The 19,625-nt window shown below is 42.6% G+C and overlaps 1 protein-coding gene and 7 non-coding genes across 8 annotated transcripts in view; 3 read left to right on the forward strand and 5 right to left on the reverse strand.

Annotated features, from left to right (window-relative positions):
• Positions 1 to 9,740, reverse strand: part of LOC142297319 (uncharacterized) — a 38,999-nt gene extending 29,259 nt beyond the window's left edge. Inside the window, exons 1-2 of the mRNA XM_075341556.1 lie at positions 9,153 to 9,740; positions 5,115 to 5,237 (exon numbers count right to left, since the gene is read on the reverse strand). The gene's annotated coding sequence lies outside the window, so the exon portion shown is untranslated. The remainder of the gene's footprint in view (positions 1 to 5,114; positions 5,238 to 9,152) is intronic.
• TRNAA-UGC (transfer RNA alanine (anticodon UGC)) lies at positions 153 to 225 on the reverse strand. Its single transcript has one exon. It is a non-coding gene; the product is annotated as a tRNA-Ala (tRNA).
• TRNAA-CGC (transfer RNA alanine (anticodon CGC)) lies at positions 1,757 to 1,829 on the reverse strand. The gene has a single exon. It is a non-coding gene; the product is annotated as a tRNA-Ala (tRNA).
• On the reverse strand, positions 2,233 to 2,318 carry TRNAY-GUA (transfer RNA tyrosine (anticodon GUA)). Its single transcript is given in 2 exon segments — positions 2,233 to 2,268; positions 2,282 to 2,318. It is a non-coding gene; the product is annotated as a tRNA-Tyr (tRNA).
• Positions 2,418 to 2,490, reverse strand: TRNAA-UGC (transfer RNA alanine (anticodon UGC)). Its single transcript has one exon. It is a non-coding gene; the product is annotated as a tRNA-Ala (tRNA).
• Positions 9,741 to 14,727: 4,987 nt separating the features above from the next.
• TRNAA-UGC (transfer RNA alanine (anticodon UGC)) lies at positions 14,728 to 14,800 on the forward strand. The gene has a single exon. It is a non-coding gene; the product is annotated as a tRNA-Ala (tRNA).
• Positions 14,801 to 16,986: 2,186 nt separating this feature from the next.
• TRNAA-UGC (transfer RNA alanine (anticodon UGC)) lies at positions 16,987 to 17,059 on the forward strand. The gene has a single exon. It is a non-coding gene; the product is annotated as a tRNA-Ala (tRNA).
• Positions 17,060 to 17,638: 579 nt separating this feature from the next.
• On the forward strand, positions 17,639 to 17,711 carry TRNAA-CGC (transfer RNA alanine (anticodon CGC)). The gene has a single exon. It is a non-coding gene; the product is annotated as a tRNA-Ala (tRNA).
• The last annotated feature ends 1,914 nt before the right edge of the window (positions 17,712 to 19,625 follow it).

Consider the following 19,625-nt stretch of genomic DNA (forward strand, 5'->3'; position numbering starts at 1 on the left):
GATTGCTAACTTTCTTCTACAGTCCTCCGCTCTACCAGCTGAGCTATCGAAGGCTTGTTTTGTCCTTGATTGAAAGCCTCCTAGTTTTAGCTGTTGGAGTTTTGAGCATGAGGTAAAAAGACAATCACTGCTACCATGTGAAAAATAACTTTTGGAGAATGCGGGCATCGATCCCGCTGCCTCTCGCATGCAAAGCGAGCGCTCTACCACTTGAGCTAATCCCCCTGGCATGACAGGTCTGCCTTTAGTTTCTTGCCACACTTCACGGTGATTATCTAATCATGTTAGGTATGAAGCTGCAATGCTATATGGCAATTTTTATGTAAGAATAGCTTGCTTTTTTTTTTAAAGTGTGAGTTCCATTTTACCATAGTAGAAGATCATCGGAGGAGTTTAAAAGGTGAAGGGTGGCTTACAAATACATGCACACCTCTTCCAAGCAAACCCTTTACATATCTACAAAGAACCGAGGGGTAAGCAATAAAAACCCCTTAATAGTTTGGAGACGAAAGTTGCAATGTAGCACAATATCAGTCTCAAGCAGAGCCATTGACCTTTTCGGTTGTGGTGCTCAAAAACTCGGATTATAGCAAATGCTGGGACGTGGTGAATTCCTTCTGGTCCTTTAGCACGTTATGACCAGGGATTTGGGCCTATAGTTTTATTTTTGATCAGAAATGCGTTTGCCGTTGACAAAAGAGTTTTGGTGAAATATAATGATGACCTGTATAAAAAGAATCAATTAGCAGAGGATGGTTTCGATCCATCGACCTCTGGGTTATGGGCCAAGCACGCTTCCGCTGCGCCACTCTGCTGCCAGTGGTCTGTTCATTGAGAAGGTCTATTTATCGACTGACTTTTCAAAAGTGGCTAAAATGTATTTGGTCTTTGTGATGGAATCCATCAGCAGGAGCTTATTGTCGGCGCCTCGAGTCCTCCTGAGCATCAGAAATTGTCTCTTTGTTTTTGCTGATTTCTTTTTGTCACATTATGTTAAAAAGTTGATCTGAGAAACCTGTGCCTGGCCTGCCTGGCTGAGAGTTCCTGTAGGAAGATCTGTTTGCGTCTCTGTGGCGCAATTGGTTAGCGCGTTTGGCTGTTAACCAAAAGTTGGTGGTTCAAGCCCACCCAGGGACGATGGTCTTTTTTGCTTAAGTAGCAGCCTATGTACGAGTGAAGAAGGTTCCACGTCGTCTTTCAATTGCTCTCCCGACAAATAGTTCTGTTGCTCGATGCCTACGTTTTGAATTTCCGAGTTAGAATGGAGGAGTCCTTTGGAAAAGAGCTTTTTGTATGTGGAAGGAAGCAGCTTAGCTGGGCTGTGTTTATCCAGGGACGATGGTCTCTTTTGCTCGAGTAGCATACTACGGGTGTAAAAGGTTCCACGTTAGCTTTCGGCGGAGCTGCTCTCCCAACAAAAAACCCTCTGTTGCTTTGTGCTTATGTTTTGAACTCCTCAGGTACAACGGAGGAGACCCTTCTAGAAGAGCTGTTTGTAGGTGGACAGATGGAGCATAGCTGGGCTGTGTTTACTAGCAGGATGAACCCTCCGATAGAATTCACAAACATCCTTCGAGCTGGAATTGAACCAGCAACCCAATGATTTGCTAATTTACTTCTACAGTCTTCGGCTCTACCAGCTGAGCGGTTGAAGGCTTGTCTTGGCCTTGGTTGAAAGCCTCCTAGTTTTAGCTGTTGGAGTTTTGAGCATGAGGTGAAAAGGCAATCACTGCTACCATGTGAAAAAAATCAGCTTTGGAGAATGCGGGCATCGATCCCGCTACCTCTCACATGCGAAGCGAGCGCTCTACCACTTGAGCTAATCCCCCTGGCGTGACAGTTGTGTCTTTAGTTTCTTGCCACACTTCATAGGGATTTTCTTATCATGTCAGGTGAGAAGCTGCATTGTTATATGGTATTTTTTTTCTGCACGAATAGCTTTTTTTTTTTTTTTTTTTAAAGTGTGAGTTCCATGTTGCCATAGTAGAAGATCATCGGAGGAGTTTACAAGGTGAAGGGTGGCTTCCAAATACATGCACGCTTCTTCCAAGCAAAGCCTTTACATATCTACGGAGAAGACAAAAAACTCTCTTTTGATTTGTGCTTACGTTTTGATCTCCTCAGGTACAACGGAGGAGACCTTTCTAGAAGAGCTGTTTGTAGGTGGACGGAACGAGCATAGCTGGGCTGTGTTTACCAGCTTGATGAACCTTCCGATAGAATGCGCAAAACTCCTTCGAGCTGGAATTGAACCAGCGACCTAAGGATTGCTAACTTTCTTCTACAGTCCTCCGCTCTACCAGCTGAGCTATCGAAGGCTTGTTTCGGCCTTGATCGAAAGCCTCCTAGTTTTAGCTGTTGGAGTTTTGAGCATGAGGTAAAAAGACAATCACTGCTACCATGTGAAAAATAACTTTTGGAGAATGCGGGCATCGATCCCGCTGCCTCTCGCATGCAAAGCGAGCGCTCTACCACTTGAGCTAATCCCCCTGGCATGACAGGTCTGCCTTTAGTTTCTTGCCACACTTCACGGTGATTTTCTCATCATGTCAGGTATGAAGCTGCAATGCTATATGGCAATTTTTATGTAAGAATAGCTTGCTTTTTTTTTTTAAAGTGTGAGTTCCATTTTACCATAGTAGAAGATCATCGGAGGAGTTTAAAAGGTGAAGGGTGGCTTACAAATACATGCACACCTCTTCCAAGCAAACCCTTTAAATATCTACAAAGAACCGAGGGGTAAGCAATAAAAAACCCCTTAATAGTTTGGAGACGAAAGTTGCAATGTAGCACAATATCAGTCTCAAGCAGAGCCATTGACCTTTTCGGTTGTGGTGCTCAAAAACTCGGATTATAGCAAATGCTGGGACGTGGTGAATTCCTTCTGGTCCTTTAGCACGTTATAACCAGGGATTTGGGCCTATAGTTTTATTTTTGATCAGAAATGCGTTTGCCGTTGATGTCTTACCACGTCAAAGTAACAGGGCGGATACGCCCTTACTTACGTAGCGCTCACTAATATACAAATTAGGCACACTGGATACAGTTTTATGGTAAAACAATAATGTAACAATTTATTAAGATAGCATCAGGATAATGTTCAATTATGGAATGACAGAAACAATATTACCCTGTTCTATTGATTCAATTAATGTAAATCATACAGTCAATATAAATCATAGTATATAGAGAAATAAAGCATCAATAATTACCGAAATATTGTAGCATCACTTCCCACCGGAGGGACCACGGTCAGCGAGAAGGAAATACTCTGGTATCACCATCACAGAAGAAGTGTGTCCACTGTACCTCCTGGAATGTTCCCCATCTCGCTGAACAGGGTCCCCTTTTTTATACACAGCTCTCACATCCTCCTCCATCACGGCTGCGTAGTTTTAGCAAAATCATCAGTAACTTTACCAAAGTTAAAGTTTTACTTAAGTTTTATGATTAACCACCACACAGTGCTTCAAGGTTGTCTCTTACTAACATAACCCAAAGTTTGTTTGTAAGGTTTGTTTGCTATTGTATAACATCTACTTAAGTTTTATGATTTAACCACCACGCAATGCTTTAAGGTTTACTCTTACTAACATAACCTCAAAGTTTGTTTGTAAGGTTTGTTTGCTATTGTCTAACATGTCAAAGTTCACTGGTATGATGTTTTCACCAAGTTAACTCCTCATGTTCAGGCATAACACTCGTGGATTGTAGCATATGGACAGCATGACTTCCATAATCACCTATTCTGAAAACTGGATACCTATTCTAATCCAATCACACACTCATATTTGTCTCATTTGTATCACAATCGGTCCTTGATTATTGATGTTATGCATGACCATTGCTACACGAAACCATCAAAACGTTTTGGTCTCTTTTGTCTCCGAGCATCATACCATTATTGAACACAAGACCCACTTGTTCAAACAACATAAACATTCATTGTTCATACAGTTTTTATCTTTTCTATTAATGTTTCAATATTAATCGATAAACTAAATCACACCAACCAGGGCTTTGTCCAACAGGACTACAATAACCCACATCTGGATTAGCACAAGTTTCTTGTCCTGGTGTGTATTCAGACGACTCATTACACATCAAATTCCCTTGTATATTACTACAAGATTCATTAGTCCTGTTCACAAACATTTTAGTAAATGTCCATGAATTATTGTGAATAAACCTTGCCAGCAATATAGGTTTAAAAGCATCCGCCGTATTTAAAGTTGATTTGAAACTTATTTGAATGTTGTCCATGGTTACAGTTCCCAATTTAGTCAATCCTGTTTTTATTTCTTGGCACCCATGATCCTCCTTGAAATGCCAAATATTGTAAGTTTGTATTAGTTCTCCTCATGTTTCCTTGCCACCAAGGAAGATTTACCCATCCGGAGAGTGGGTTCATATCCAGCAATCCATATGTTGACTGTTGTTCAATGCCTCAGAAATCACTTGATGATGTATTAAGAATTGATTGGCCATTGGCTTCTCCTGGTAGAAATTCTTCCATCCATCCACAAAAGGGAGTACCAGGACCCATAGCCACTACATCTGACACTTCATTTTCTAGATTGACCAACAATTCTGCACCAAGGATTCCATAAACTGATTTTCACTTCTGAAATCAAGAGACACAAGTATTATTCCCGCAAATAACATTTTTCTTGAGGAACATACTCCCATTTCTCAACCCCAGGTCTTATTAATAATAGGGTATGATCTTTCCCTACTGCAATGACCTCAGCCTCAGAAGGCGGTCCTTGAACATTTTGGATCCAGATTTTGACACCTACATTAGTGATATTTGAGGACCCAAACCCCTTGTCTCCTCTAAGGGTTAATTCAGTAGGAACGCTTCCTTCCTCAGCCTGGGCTAAAGATACAGGTATCAGCAGCATCTGTGTCATTCGCTGATCTTTTTCAATAATCAAAGGTTCTTCACCCATATTGATCATTATTACTTTAATTTCACCTTGATAATCTAAATCAATTACTCCACCCACCACCACTGCTCCTTTTAATGTTAAAACTAGATCTTGTAGCTATTTGCCCATAATGTCCTTTCAGAATCTAACATCCAAAACCTGTGGGAATAACTCCCACCTTACCTGGTGTTATTAACACAACCTTAGTAGAATGAAGATCCAACCCGGCAGACAAAGGGGTAGATCTCTCTGGTACTACTGCTTTTTCTCCTTCAGTGGTTGTTTTGAGTATTGCAGCTGCTTTATCTGCTTTGGAATTAAACAGACGTTCAAGTGAGTCAATAGGTATATGCATCTACATGAAACACAGTTGTTTTGGTATTCTGAATTAGTTCTTCAAGAATTTGCCATACCTCTTTACCCTACACCTTTTTACCATGGATCAACCAATTATGTCTTTTCCACCCCATCATTCAGGTGGCTAATCATTTGCCACTGACCAGGAGTCCGTGAACAAATGACATTCATGTCCTTGCTCAAAACTACAGCAAGGAAGACCGCATACTTTTCAGCATACTGACTGCTCTTTACCTCTCCCTCCATGGTAATGTGTTTTTCCAACTTTGGATCGTATGCTACACTTTTCCACTGTCTTTTTCCATTGACATACCTGGCAGATCCATTTGTGAATCAGGCATGCCTCTGTTGATCTTCTGACAAGTCAGAATAGCTCTGTCTCCATTTGACTGAATATTCTTCCATTTGAGCTGCTTGGAGAGGATTCACTCCTGGATCCTCTGATATTTCAGCAATTTTTTCATGTAAGGTGGCAACTCCACCTTCTCCTTTCTTTGCCCTTTCTGAAATGTACCATTTCCATTGAATGATACTTTGTTCCTGAGCATGTTCTACCCTGTTGGTTTTAGGTTTTGATAATACCAATTGCATTATGAGTATCTGAGGTCTTAATAGGACTAAATGTCCTATTGTCATTTGTTCAGTTTCCACTAGCACCCAATAGCACGCTAGTAGCTGTTGCTCAAATGGGGTATATTTTTCTCCTGCATTTGGCAATTTACGGTTCCAAAAGCCAAGGGGAACTCTCTTTGCCCCTTGCTTTTTCCACAATGCTCAATTTGCATACAGGTGTTGCACGGAAACATTTAATTAAATGTCCCCTTTCTTAATTGGCCACAAGTCTACAGTTATTGAATGGCCTCTTTGGCCATTTTAAAAGCATTTTGTTGTTCCTCACTCCATTGAAACTCAGACTTTTTCCGAGTCACTTTGTACAATGGAGCCATCAATTGCCCCAAATATGGGATATGCTGTCTCCAGAAGCCAAAAAGACCAATGTATGATTGGGTCTCTTGTTTTGACTTTAAAATAGGGAAATTAATTATTTTCTGTCTTGCCTTGGGTAGAATTTCCCTATGTCCCTTGTTCCATTGGATTCCTAGGAACTTGACTGACTGAGCCGGTCCTTGGACCTTAGCATCATTAATCTCCCACCCTTTGGATCTCAGTGAGAGTAATTTGGTCAGCTGATCTTTTACTGGCTACTCATCTTTTCCCTTCATCTTTATATCATTGATATAATGAGAAAACTGCATTTCTGCAGACAATGGGAACTCATCCAAGTGTTCGGCCACCATCCGATGACAGATAGTTGGACTATGAATCCAACCCTGAGACAACCTAGTGAAAGTGTACTGCCTCCCTAGCCATGTGAAGGCAAACTGATCTTGCGCCTTCTCCTCTATTGGTATTGCGAAAAAGACATTAGCCAAGCCTATTACACCATACCAGGTACCATCATGACTTTGAATATTTTCAACAATAGTGATAGTATCAGGAACAGCAGCGGTCAAGGGAGGAGTATGCTTATTCAACTCCCGGTAATCCACTGTCATTCTCCATGATACATCACTTTTTTTTTACTGGCCAAATTGGGTTATTCCATGTAGTGGTTGTAGGATGCATTACTCCTACTCCCACTAATTCTTTGATGGTTTCCCCAATTTCTTTATGACCCCCTTGGATCCTGTACTGTTTCATAGCTACCATTTTAGTAGCTGGGGGAACATGAATTGGTGGCATTTTAACTTTGCCCACCATTATTGTATTACAATGTACAAGATCCTGTTTTTGGACCCCAAAGGAAAATGTTCCTTCCTTCAGATACAGGGTCATTCCCTTCAATATATCTATGGACCAAGATATATTCATGGATAGGGACAACAAACACACTGAATGTTCTGATGAGTAAGTTCCCTATTTTTAAAGCAACCTGGGTTTGTACACCCATTGTTACTTTTCCTCCTAGCCCAGCAATTTTAATCTTGGGACCTTTATACTTTTTTGGATTTCCATAAATCAAAGTAGCCTCCGCCCCTGTATCAATTAAAGCAGGGACTCTTTGAATATTCCCCCCTTTCTAATGAATTTGCAAATTTACATAGAGACGTTCATCCTTTTTTATCTAAATAGGGGCTTGGCTGGCTACTTATGCATCACTATCTGATGCAGACTCTAGCTCGTGAGTAGGGGAGTCTGCCACACTCTTCCCCACTTGCTCTGTTCCCAAGCGTTTCAAGATATCTATCTCATTTTGGGAAAAATCTTCCACAGTCACTCGACTGCGGATATGAGGTTTTACATTCTCTACCTAGATGGGCTGTCCATCCTCATCATAATGAGGATTCCCCCACCGCCCCATGCTTGGACTCGTGTTGTTTCATATTCTATTCTTTCTGATCTCTTTTTAATGGATTTCATAGTAATCCTCCTGGGTGGATCAATAGTAGGATCTGGGAAATCTTCCCAATCCTCATCAGAGGAGGTGGTATTCCACACATCCCCATCCCAATGATCCAGATCCCAGGCTACAGAGGCTGATGCAATACTTTTATGCACCTTTTCTTTGTTAACTCTACCTCTGCGTTTTTTATGCTTGTTTTGAGCTACCTTCACTAGCTTTTTCTGCAACATTCTGATAATGTTCCAACTTGTCACGGAGTAAGCGAGTATTACATTCTAACACCACTTTTTGTCCTCCGATCTCAACTACTTTTTGTTCCATTTGTGAGCACTTTCTTTGTATATTGGTATTCCGCTCAAGCATAACTCGGTAGGCACTGAGCAAAATCCACATACATCGTCCTAAAGACACATCACCCGCCTTTACGGGGACCCCCATGAGTACAGAAACAACATCATGGGGTTCTAAGGCTAACGCATAATTGCGTCTCCCCAATTAAACTGCATCACCTGACTTTGCAGGGACCCCCATGAGTACAGTAACAACATCATGGGGTTCTGAGGCTAACGCCCAATTGCGTCTCCCCAATGAAACTGCATCACCTGACTTTGCAGGGAAACCCTCGAGTAATTTAACAACATCGAGAGGCTCATTGCATCTCCCCAATGAAACTACATCACCTGCCTTTTGCAGGGACCCCCATGAGTACAAAAACAACATCATGGGGGGTTGCATCACCTGCCTTTTGCAGGGACCTTCATGAGTACAGAAACAACATCATGGGGTTCTGAACCCTTGAGCTTATTCTCCCAGGGTTCTGCCAATCCACAACAACGCATCTCCTGTGCTATAACAATAATGCGGAGCCTTGGTCGAGCCAGGGATCTCCACACAATCCTCCTCCTTCTTCCCTTTCTTAAACATTTTTCCTGGCTTTGTGCCAAAAAGCCAAAACTTTTGGCCTAATGCCAACAAATTATTCTCTTGCTTGAAAATAAATTAGGACAGGAGGATTATTTCCTATAAACAATTTTCTTAAAAACTTTTACACCTTTGGAATTATAAAGATCTGGATTGTTGCCAAAAAGAAACAACCTACAAAATCAATCTATTCCATGGATTATATTACATAACGTTTACCTTCTTCTAAGATACCACTCAAATGCACCCTTCCAGATATTCACTATCCTGCCGACTACGCCAATTTATGTCTTACCACGTCAAAGTAACAGGGCGGATACGCCTTTACTTACGTAGCGCTCACTAATATACAAATTAGGCACACTGGATACAGTTTTATGGTAAAACAATAATGTAACAATTTATTAAGATAGCATCAGGATAATGTTCAATTATGGAATGACAGAAACAATATTACCCTGTTCTATTGATTCAATTAATGTAAATCATACAGTCAATATAAATCATAGTATATAGAGAAATAAAGCATCAATAATTACCGAAATATTGTAGCATCACTTCCCACCGGAGGGACCACGGTCAGCGAGAAGGAAATACTCTGGTATCACCATCACAGAAGAAGTGTGTCCACTGTACCTCCTGGAATGTTCCCCATCTCGCTGAACAGGGTCCCCTTTTTTATACACAGCTCTCACATCCTCCTCCATCACGGCTGCGTAGTTTTAGCAAAATCATCAGTAACTTTACCAAAGTTAAAGTTTTACTTAAGTTTTATGATTAACCACCACACAGTGCTTCAAGGTTGTCTCTTACTAACATAACCCAAAGTTTGTTTGTAAGGTTTGTTTGCTATTGTATAACATCTACTTAAGTTTCATGATTTAACCACCACGCAATGCTTTAAGGTTTACTCTTACTAACATAACCTAAAAGTTTGTTTGTAAGGTTTGTTTGCTATTGTCTAACATGTCAAAGTTCACTGGTATGATGTTTTCACCAAGTTAACTCCTCATGTTCAGGCATAACACTCGTGGATTGTAGCATATGGACAGCATGACTTCCATAATCACCTATTCTGAAAACTGGATACCTATTCTAATCCAATCACACACTCATATTTGTCTCATTTGTATCACAGTTGACAAAAGAGTTTTGACGAAATATAATGATGACCTGTATAAAAAGAATCAATTTTCGATCCATCGACCTCTGGGTTATGGGCCCAGCACGCTTCCGCTGCGCCACTTTTTATACAGGTCATCATTATATTTCACCAAAACTCTTTTGTCAACGGCAAACGCATTTCTGATCACAAATAAAACTATAGGCCCAAATCCCTGGTCATAACGTGCTAAAGGACCAGAAGGAATTCACCACGTCCCAGCATTTGCTATAATCCGAGTTTCTGAGCACCACAACCGAAAAGGTCAATGGCTCTGCTTGAGACTGATATTGTGCTACATTGCAACTTTCGTCTCCAAACTATTAAGGGGTTTTTATTGCTTACCCCTCGGTTCTTCGTAGATATGTAAAGGGTTTGCTTGGAAGAGGTGTGCATGTATTTGTAAGCTGCCCTTCACCTTTTAAACTCCTCCGATGATCTTCTACTATGCATGCGAGAGGCAGCGGGATTGATGCCCGCATTCTCCAAAAGTTATTTTTCACATGGTAGCAGTGATTGTCTTTTTACCTCATGCTCAAAACTCCAACAGCTAAAACTAGGAGGCTTTCGATCAAGGCCAAAACAAGCCTTCGATAGCTCAGCTGGTAGAGCGGAGGACCGTAGAAGAAAGTTAGCAATCCTTAAGTCGCTGGTTCAATTCCGGCTCGAAGGAGTTTTGCGCATTCTATCTGAAGGTTCATCCGGCTGGTAAACACAGCCCAGCTATGCTCGTTCCGTCCACCTACAAACAGCTCTTCTAGAAAGGTCTCCTCCGTTGTACCTAAGGAGATCAAAACGTAAGCACAAATCAACAGAGTTTTTTGTCTTCTCCGTAGATATGTAAAGGCTTTGCTTGGAAGAGGCGTGCATGTATTTGGAAGCCACCCTTCACCTTGTAAAGTCCTCCGAAAATCTTCTACTATGGCAACATGGAACTCACACTTAAAAAAAAAAAAAAAAAGCTTTTCTTGCAGAAAAAAAATACCATATAACAATGCAGCTTCTCACCTGACATGATAAGAAAATCCCTATGAAGTGTGGCAAGAAACTAAAGGCACAACTGTCACGCCAGGGGGATTAGCTCAAGTGGTAGAGCGCTCGCTTCGCATGTGAGAGGTAGCGGGATCGATGCCCGCATTCTCTAAAGCTGATTTTTTTTCACATGGTAGCAGTGATTGCCTTTTCACCTCATGCTCAAAACTCCAACAGCTAAAACTAGGAGGCTTTCAACCAAGTCCAAGACAAACCTTCAACAGCTCAGCTGGTAGAGCCGAAGACTGTAGAAGTAAATTAGCAAATCCTTGGGTTGCTGGTTCAATTCCAGCTCGAAGGATGTTTGCGAATTTTATCGGAGGGTTCATCCTGCTCGTAAACACAGCCCAGCTATGCTTCATCTGTCCAACTACAAACAGCTCTTTTAGAATGGTCTCCTCCATTGTACCAGAGGAGTTCAAAACGTAAGCACAAAGCAACAGAGTTTTTTGTTGGGAGAGCAGCTCAGCCGAAAGCTAACGTGGAACCTTTTACACCCCTAGTATGCTACTCGAGCAAAAGAGACCATCGTCCCGGGATAAACACAGCCCAGCTAAGCTGCTTCCGTCCACATACAAAGAGCTCTTTTCCAAAGGTCTCCTCCATTCTAACTCGGGAGTTCAAAACGTAGGCAGCGAGCAACAGAACTATTTGTCGGGAGAGCAATTGAAAGACGATGTGGAACCTTCTTCACTCGTACATAGGCTGCTACTTAAGCAAAAAAGACCATCGTCCCTGGGTGAGTTTGAACCACCAACCTTTCGGTTAACAGCCGAACGCAGTAACCAATTGCGCAACAGAGACGCAAACAGATCTTCCTACAGGAACTCTCAGCCAGGAAGGCCAGGCACAGGTTTCTCAGATCAACTTTTTAACATAATATGACAAAAAGAAATCAGCAAAAACAAAGAGACAATTGCTGATGCTCAGGAGGACTCGAGGCGCCAACAATAAGCTCCTGCTGATGGATTCCATCACAAAGACCAAATACATTTTAGCCACTTTTGAAAAGTCAGTCGATAAATAGACCTTCTCAACGAACAGACCACCGGCAGCAGAGTGGCGCAGCGGAAGCGTGTTGGGCCCATAACCCAGAGGTCGATGGATCGAAACCATCCTCTGCTAATTGATTCTTTTTATACAGGTCATCATTATATTTCACCAAAACTCTTTTGTCAACGGCAAACGCATTTCTGATCACAAATAAAACTATAGGCCCAAATCCCTGGTCATAATGTGCTCAAGGACCAGAAGGAATTCACCACGTCCCAGCATTTGCTATAATCCGAGTTTTTGAGCACCACAACCGAAAAGGTCAATGGCTCTGCTTGAGAGCTGATATTGTGCTACATTGCAACTTTCGTCTCCAAACTATTAAGGGGTTTTTTATTGCTTACCCCTCGGTTCTTCATAGATATGTAAAGGGTTTGCTTGGAAGAGGTGTGCATGTATTTGTAAGCCACCCTTCACCTTTTAAACTCCTCCGATGATCTTCTACTATGGTAAAATGGAACTCACACTTTAAAAAAAAAGCAAGCTATTCTTACATAAAAATTGCCATATAGCATTGCAGCTTCATACCTGACATGATGAGAAAATCACCGTGAAGTGTGGCAAGAAACTAAAGGCAGACCTGTCATGCCAGGGGGATTAGCTCAAATGGTAGAGCGCTCGCTTTGCATGCAAGAGGCAGCGGGATTGATGCCCGCATTCTCCAAAAGTTATTTTTCACATGGTAGCAGTGATTGTCTTTTTACATCATGCTCATAACTCCAACAGCTAAAACTAGGAGGCTTTCGAGCAAGGCCAAAGCAAGCCTTCGATAGCTCAGCTGGTAGAGCGGAGTACTGTAGAAGAAAGTTAGCAATCCTTAGGTCGCTGGTTCAATTCCGGCTCGAAGGAGTTTTGCGCATTCTATCGGAAGGTTCATCTGGCTGGTAAACACAGCCCAGCTATGCTCGTTCCGTCCACCTACAAACAGCTCTTCTAGAAAGGTCTCCTCCGTTGTTCCTGAGGAGATCAAAACGTAAGCACAAATCAACAGAGAGTTTTTTGTCTTCTCCGTAGATATGTAAAGGCTTTGCTTGGAAGAGGCGTGCATGTATTTGGAAGCCACCCTTCACCTTGTAAAGTCCTCCGATGATCTTCTACTATGGCAACATGGAACTCACAGTTAAAAAACAAAAAAAAAAAAAAAAAAAAAAAAAGCTATTCTTGCAGAAAAAAAATACCATATAACAATGCAGCTTCTCACCTGACATGATAAGAAAATCCCTATGAAGTGTGGCAAGAAACTAAAGGCACAACTGTCACGCCAGGGGAATTAGCTCAAGTGGTAGAGCGCTCGCTTCGCATGTGAGAGGCAGCGGGATTGATGCCCGCATTCTCCAAAGCTGATTTTTTTCACATGGTAGCAGTGATTGCCTTTTCACCTCATGCTCAAAACTCCAACAGCTAAAACTAGGAGGCTTTCAACCCAGGCCAAGACAAGCTTTTATTAGCTCAGCTGGTAGAGCCAAAGACTGTAGAAGTAAATTTGCAAATCCTTGGGTTGCTGTTTCAATTCCAGCTTGAAGGATGTTTGCGAATTCTATCGGAGGGTTCATCCTGCTAGTAAACACAGCCCAGCTATGCTCCATCTGTCCACCTACAAACAGCTCTTTTAGAATGGTCTCCTCCGTTGTACCAGAGGAGTTCAAAACGTAAGCACAAAGCAACAGAGTTTTTTGTTGGGAGAGCAGCTCCGCCGAAAGCTAACGTGGAACCTTTTACACCCCTAGTATGCTACTCGAGCAAAAGATACCATCGTCCCGGGATAAACACAGCCCAGCTAAGCTGCTTCCTTCCACATACAAAGAGCTCTTTTCCATAGGTCTCCTCCATTCTAACTCGGGAGTTCAAAACGTAGGCAGCGAGCAACAGAATTATTTGTCGGGAGAGCAATTGAAAGACGACGTGGAACCTTCTTCACTCGTACATAGGCTGCTACTTAAGCAAAAAAGACCATCGTCCCTGGGTGAGCTTGAACCACCAACCTTTCGGTTAACAGCCGAACACGCTAACCAATTGCGCAACAGAGACGCAAACAGATCTTCCTACAGGAACTCTCAGCCAGGCAGGCCAGGCACAGGTTTCTCAGATCAACTTTTTAACATAATATGACAAAAAGAAATCAGCAAAAACAAAGCGACAATTGCTGATGCTCAGAAGGACTCGAGGCGCCGACAATAAGTTCCTGCTGATGGATTCCATCACAAAGACCAAATACATTTTAGCCACTTTTGAAAATTCAGTCGATAAATAGACCTTCTCAAAGAACAGACCACCGGCAGCAGAGTGGCGCAGCGGAATCGTGCTGGGCCCATAACCCAGAGGTCGATGGATCGAAACCATCCTCTGCTAATTGATTCTTTTTATACAGGTCATCATTATATTTAACCAAAACTCTTTTGTCAACGGCAAACGCATTTCTGATCACAAATAAAACTATAGGCCCAAATCCCTGGTCATAATGTGCTAAAGGACCAGAAGGAATTCACCACGTCCCAGCATTTGCTATAATCCGAGTTTTTGAGCACCACAACCGAAAAGGTCAATGGCTCTGCTTGAGACTGATATTGTGCTACATTGCAACTTTCGTCTCCAAACTATTAAGGGTTTTTTATTGCTTACCCCTCGGTTCTTTGTAGATATGTAAAGGGTTTGCTTGGAAGAGGTGTGCATGTATTTGTAAGCCACCCTTCACCTTTTAAACTCCTCCGATGATCTTCTACTATGGTAAAATGGAACTCACACTTTAAAAAAAACTGCAAGCTATTCTTACATAAAAATTGCCACATAGCATTGCAGCTTCATACCTGACATGATGAGAAAATCACCATGAAGTTTGGCAAGAAACTAAAGGCACACCTGTCATGCCAGGGGGATTAGCTCAAGTGGTAGAGCGCTCGCTTTGCATGCGAGAGGCAGCGGGATCGATGCCCGCATTCTCCAAAAGTTATTTTTCACATGGAAGCAGTGATTGTCTTTTTACCTCATGCTCAAAACTTCAACAGCTAAAACTAGGAGGCTTTCGATCAAGGCCAAAACAAGCCTTCGATAGCTCAGCTGGTAGAGCGGAGGACTGTAGAAGAAAGTTAGCAATCCTTAGGTTGCTGGTTTAATTATGGCTCGAATGAGTTTTGCGCATTCTATCGGAAGGTTCATCCGGCTGGTAAACACAGCCCAGCTATGCTCATTCCGTCCACCTACAAACAACTCTTCTAGAAAGGTCTCCTCCGTTGTACCTAAGGAGATCAAAACGTAAGCACAAATCAACAGAGAGTTTTTTGTCTTCTCCGTAGATATGTAAAGGCTTTGCTTGGAAGAGGCGTGCATGTATTTGGAAGCCACCCTTCACCTTGTAAAGTCCTCCGATGATCTTCTACTATGGCAACATGGAACTCACACTTAAAAAAAAAAAAAAGCTATTCTTGCAGAAAAAAATACCATATAACAATGCAGCTTCTCACCTGAAATGATAAGAAAACCCCTATGAAGTGTGTCAAGAAACTAAAGGCACAACTGTCACGCCAGGGGGATAAGCTCAAGTGGTAGAGCGCTCGCTTCGCATGTGAGAGGTAGCGGGATCGATGCCCGCATTCTCCAAAGCTGATTTTTTTCACATGGTAGCAGTGATTGCCTTTTCACCTCATGCTCAAAACTCCAACAGCTAAAACTAGGAGGCTTTCGACCAAGGCCAAGACAAGCCTTCAATAGCTCAGCTGGTAGAGCCAAAGACTGTTGAAGTAAATTAGCAAATCCTTGGGTTGCTGGTTCAATTCCAGCTCAAAGGATGTTTGCGAATTCTATCGGAATGGTCATCCTGCTAGTAAACACAGCCCAGCTATGCTCCATCTGTCCACCTACAAACAGCTCTTCTAGAAGGGTCTCCTCCGTTGTACCTGAGGAGTTCAAAACGTAAGTACAAAGCAACAGAGAGTTTTTTTTGGGAGAGCAGCTCCGCCGAAAGCTAACGTGGAACCTTTTACACCCCTAGTATGCTACTCGAGCAAAAGATACCATCGTCCCGGGATAAACACAGCCCAGCTAAGCTGCTTCCTTCCACATACAAAGAGCTCTTTTCCAAAGGTCTCCTCCATTCTAACTCGGGAGTTCAAAACGTAGGCAGCGAGCAACAGAGTTATTTGTCGGGAGAGCAATTGAAAGACGACGTGGAACCTTCTTCACTCGTACATAGGCTGCTACTTAAGCAAAAAAGACCATCGTCCCTGGGTGAGCTTGAACCACCATCCTTTCGGTTAACAGCCGAACACGCTAACCAATTGCGCAACAGAGACACAAACAGATCTTTCTACAGGAACTCTCAGCCAGGCAGGCCGGGCACAGGTTTCTCAGATCAACTTTTTAACATGATATGACAAAAAGAAATCAGCAAAAACAAAGAGACAATTGCTGATGCTCAGGAGGACTCGAGGCGCCGACAATAAGCTCCTGCTGATGGATTGCATCACAAAGACCAAATACATTTTAGCCACTTTTGAAAAGTCAGTCGATAAATAGACGTTCTCAACGAACAGACCACCGGCAGCAGAGTGGTGCAGCGGAAGCGTGCTGGGCCCATAACCCAGAGGTCGATGGATCGAAACCATCCTCTGCTAATTGATTCTTTTTATACAGGTCATCATTATATTTCACCAAAACTCTTTTGTCAACGGCAAACGCATTTCTGATCACAAATAAAACTATAGGCCCAAATCCCTGGTCATAATGTGCTAAAGGACCAGAAGGAATTCACCACGTCCCAGCATTTGCTATAATCCGAGTTTTTGAGCACCACAACCGAAAAGGTCAATGGCTCTGCTTGAGAGCTGATATTGTGCTACATTGCAACTTTCGTCTCCAAACTATTAAGGGGTTTTTTATTGCTTACCCCTCGGTTCTTCGTAGATATGTAAAGGGTTTGCTTGGAAGAGGTGTGCATGTATTTGTAAGCCACCCTTCACCTTTTAAACTCCTCCGATGATCTTCTACTATGGTAAAATGGAACTCACACTTTAAAAAAAAAGCAAGCTATTCTTACATAAAAATTGCCATATAGCATTGCAGCTTCATACCTGACATGATGAGAAAATCACCGTGAAGTGTGGCAAGAAACTAAAGGCAGACCTGTCATGCCAGGGGGATTAGCTCAAATGGTAGAGCGCTTGCTTTGCATGCAAGAGGCAGCGGGATCGATGCCCGCATTCTCCAAAAGTTATTTTTCACATGGTAGCAGTGATTGTCTTTTTACATCATGCTCATATTTCCAACAGCTAAAACTAGGAGGCTTTCGAGCAAGGCCAAAGCAAGCCTTCGATAGCTCAGCTGGTAGAGCGGAGTACTGTAGAAGAAAGTTAGCAATCCTTAGGTCGCTGGTTCAATTCCGGCTCGAAGGAGTTTTGCGCATTCTATCGGAAGGTTCATCTGGCTGGTAAACACAGCCCAGCTATGCTCGTTCCGTCCACCTACAAACAGCTCTTCTAGAAAGGTCTCCGTTGTACCTAAGGAGATCAAAACGTAAGCACAAATCAACAGAGAGTTTTTTGTCTTCTCCGTAGATATGTAAAGGCTTTGCTTGGAAGAGGCGTGCATGTATTTGGAAGCCACCCTTCACCTTGTAAAGTCCTCCGATGATCTTCTACTATGGCAACATGGAACTCACACTTAAAAAAAAAAAAAAAGCTATTCTTGCAGAAAAAAATACCATATAACAATGCAGCTTCTCACCTGACATGATAAGAAAACCCCTATGAAGTGTGGCAAGAAACTAAAGGCACAACTGTCACGCCAGGGGGATTAGCTCAAGTGGTAGAGCGCTCGCTTCGCATGTGAGAGGTAGCGGGATCGATGCCCGCATTCTCCAAAGCTGATTTTTTTCACATGGTAGCAGTGATTGCCTTTTCACCTCATGCTCAAAACTCCAACAGCTAAAACTAGGAGGCTTTCAACCAAGGCCAAGACAAGCCTTCAATAGCTCAGCTGGTAGAGCCAAAGACTGTTGAAGTAAATTAGCAAATCCTTGGGTTGCTGGTTCAATTCCAGCTCAAAGGATGTTTGCGAATTCTATCGGAATGCTCATCTTGCTAGTAAACACAGCCCAGCTATGCTCCATCTGTCCACCTACAAACAGCTTTTCTAGAAGGGTCTCCTCCGTTGTACCTGAGGAGTTCAAAACGTAAGCACAAAGCAACAGAGTTTTTTGTTGGGAGAGCAGCTCCGCCGAAAGCTAACGTGGAACCTTTTACACCCCTAGTATGCTACTCGAGCAAAAGATACCATCGTCCCGGGATAAACACAGCCCAGCTAAGCTGCTTCCTTCCACATACAAAGAGCTCTTTTCCAAAGGTCTCCTCCATTCTAACTCGGGAGTTCAAAACGTAGGCAGCGAGCAACAGAGTTATTTGTCGGGAGAGCAATTGAAAGACGACGTGGAACCTTCTTCACTCGTACATAGGCTGCTACTTAAGCAAAAAAGACCATCGTCCCTGGGTGGGCTTGAACCACCATCCTTTCGGTTAACAGCCGAACACGCTAACCAATTGCGCAACAGAGACGCAAACAGATCTTCCTACAGGAACTCTCAGCCAGGAAGGCCAGGCACAGGTTTCTCAGATCAACTTTTTAACATGATATGACAAAAAGAAATCAGCAAAAACAAAGAGACAATTGCTGATGCTCAGAAGGACTCGAGGCGCCGACAATAAGCTCCTGCTGATGGATTCCATCACAAAGACCAAATACATTTTAGCCACTTTTGAAAAGTCAGTCGATAAATAGACCTTCTCAACGAACAGACCACCGGCAGCAGAGTGGTGCAGCGGAAGCGTGCTGGGCCCATAACCCAGAGGTCGATGGATCAAAACCATCCTCTGCTAATTGATTCTTTTTATACAGGTTATCATTATATTTAACCAAAACTCTTTTGTCAACGGCAAACGCATTTCTGATCACAAATAAAACTATAGGCCCAAGTCCCTGGTCATAACGTGCTAAAGAACCAGAAGGAATTCACCACGTCCCAGCATTTGCTATAATCCGAGTTTTTGAGCACCACAACCGAAAAGGTCAATGACTCTGCTTGAGACTGATATTGTGCTACATTGCAACTTTCGTCTCCAAACTATTAAGGGGTTTTTTATTGCTTACCCCTCGGTTCTTCGTAGATATGTAAAGGGTTTGCTTGGAAGAGGTGTGCATGTATTTGTAAGCCACCCTTCACCTTTTAAATCCCTCCGATGATCTTCTACTATGGTAAAATGGAACTCACACTTTAAAAAAAAAAGCAAGCTATTCTTACATAAAAATTGCCATATAGCATTGCAGCTTCATACCTGACATGATGTGAAAATCACCGTGAAGTGTGGCAAGAAACTAAAGGCAGACCTGTCATGCCAGGGGGATTAGCTCAAGTGGTAGAGCGCTCGCTTTGCATGCGAGAGGCAGCGGGATCGATGCCTGCATTCTCCAAAAGTTATTTTTCACATGGTAGCAGTGATTGTCTTTTTACCTCATGCTCAAATCTCCAACAGCTAAAACTAGGAGGCTTTCGATCAAAGCCAAAACAAGCCTTCGATAGCTCAGCTGGTAGAGCGGAGGACTGTAGAAGAAAGTTAGCAATCCTTAGGTCGCTGGTTCAATTTCGGCTCAAAGGAGTTTTGCGCATTCTATCTGAAGGTTCATCTGGCTGGTGCTATGCTCGTTCCGTCCACCTACAAACAGCTCTTCTAGAAAGGTCTCCTCCATTGTACCTGAGGAGTGAGGAGATCAAAACGTAAGC

This window comes from Anomaloglossus baeobatrachus, chromosome 3, assembly GCF_048569485.1.
Source record: "Anomaloglossus baeobatrachus isolate aAnoBae1 chromosome 3, aAnoBae1.hap1, whole genome shotgun sequence".
Lineage (NCBI taxonomy): Eukaryota > Metazoa > Chordata > Amphibia > Anura > Aromobatidae > Anomaloglossus > Anomaloglossus baeobatrachus.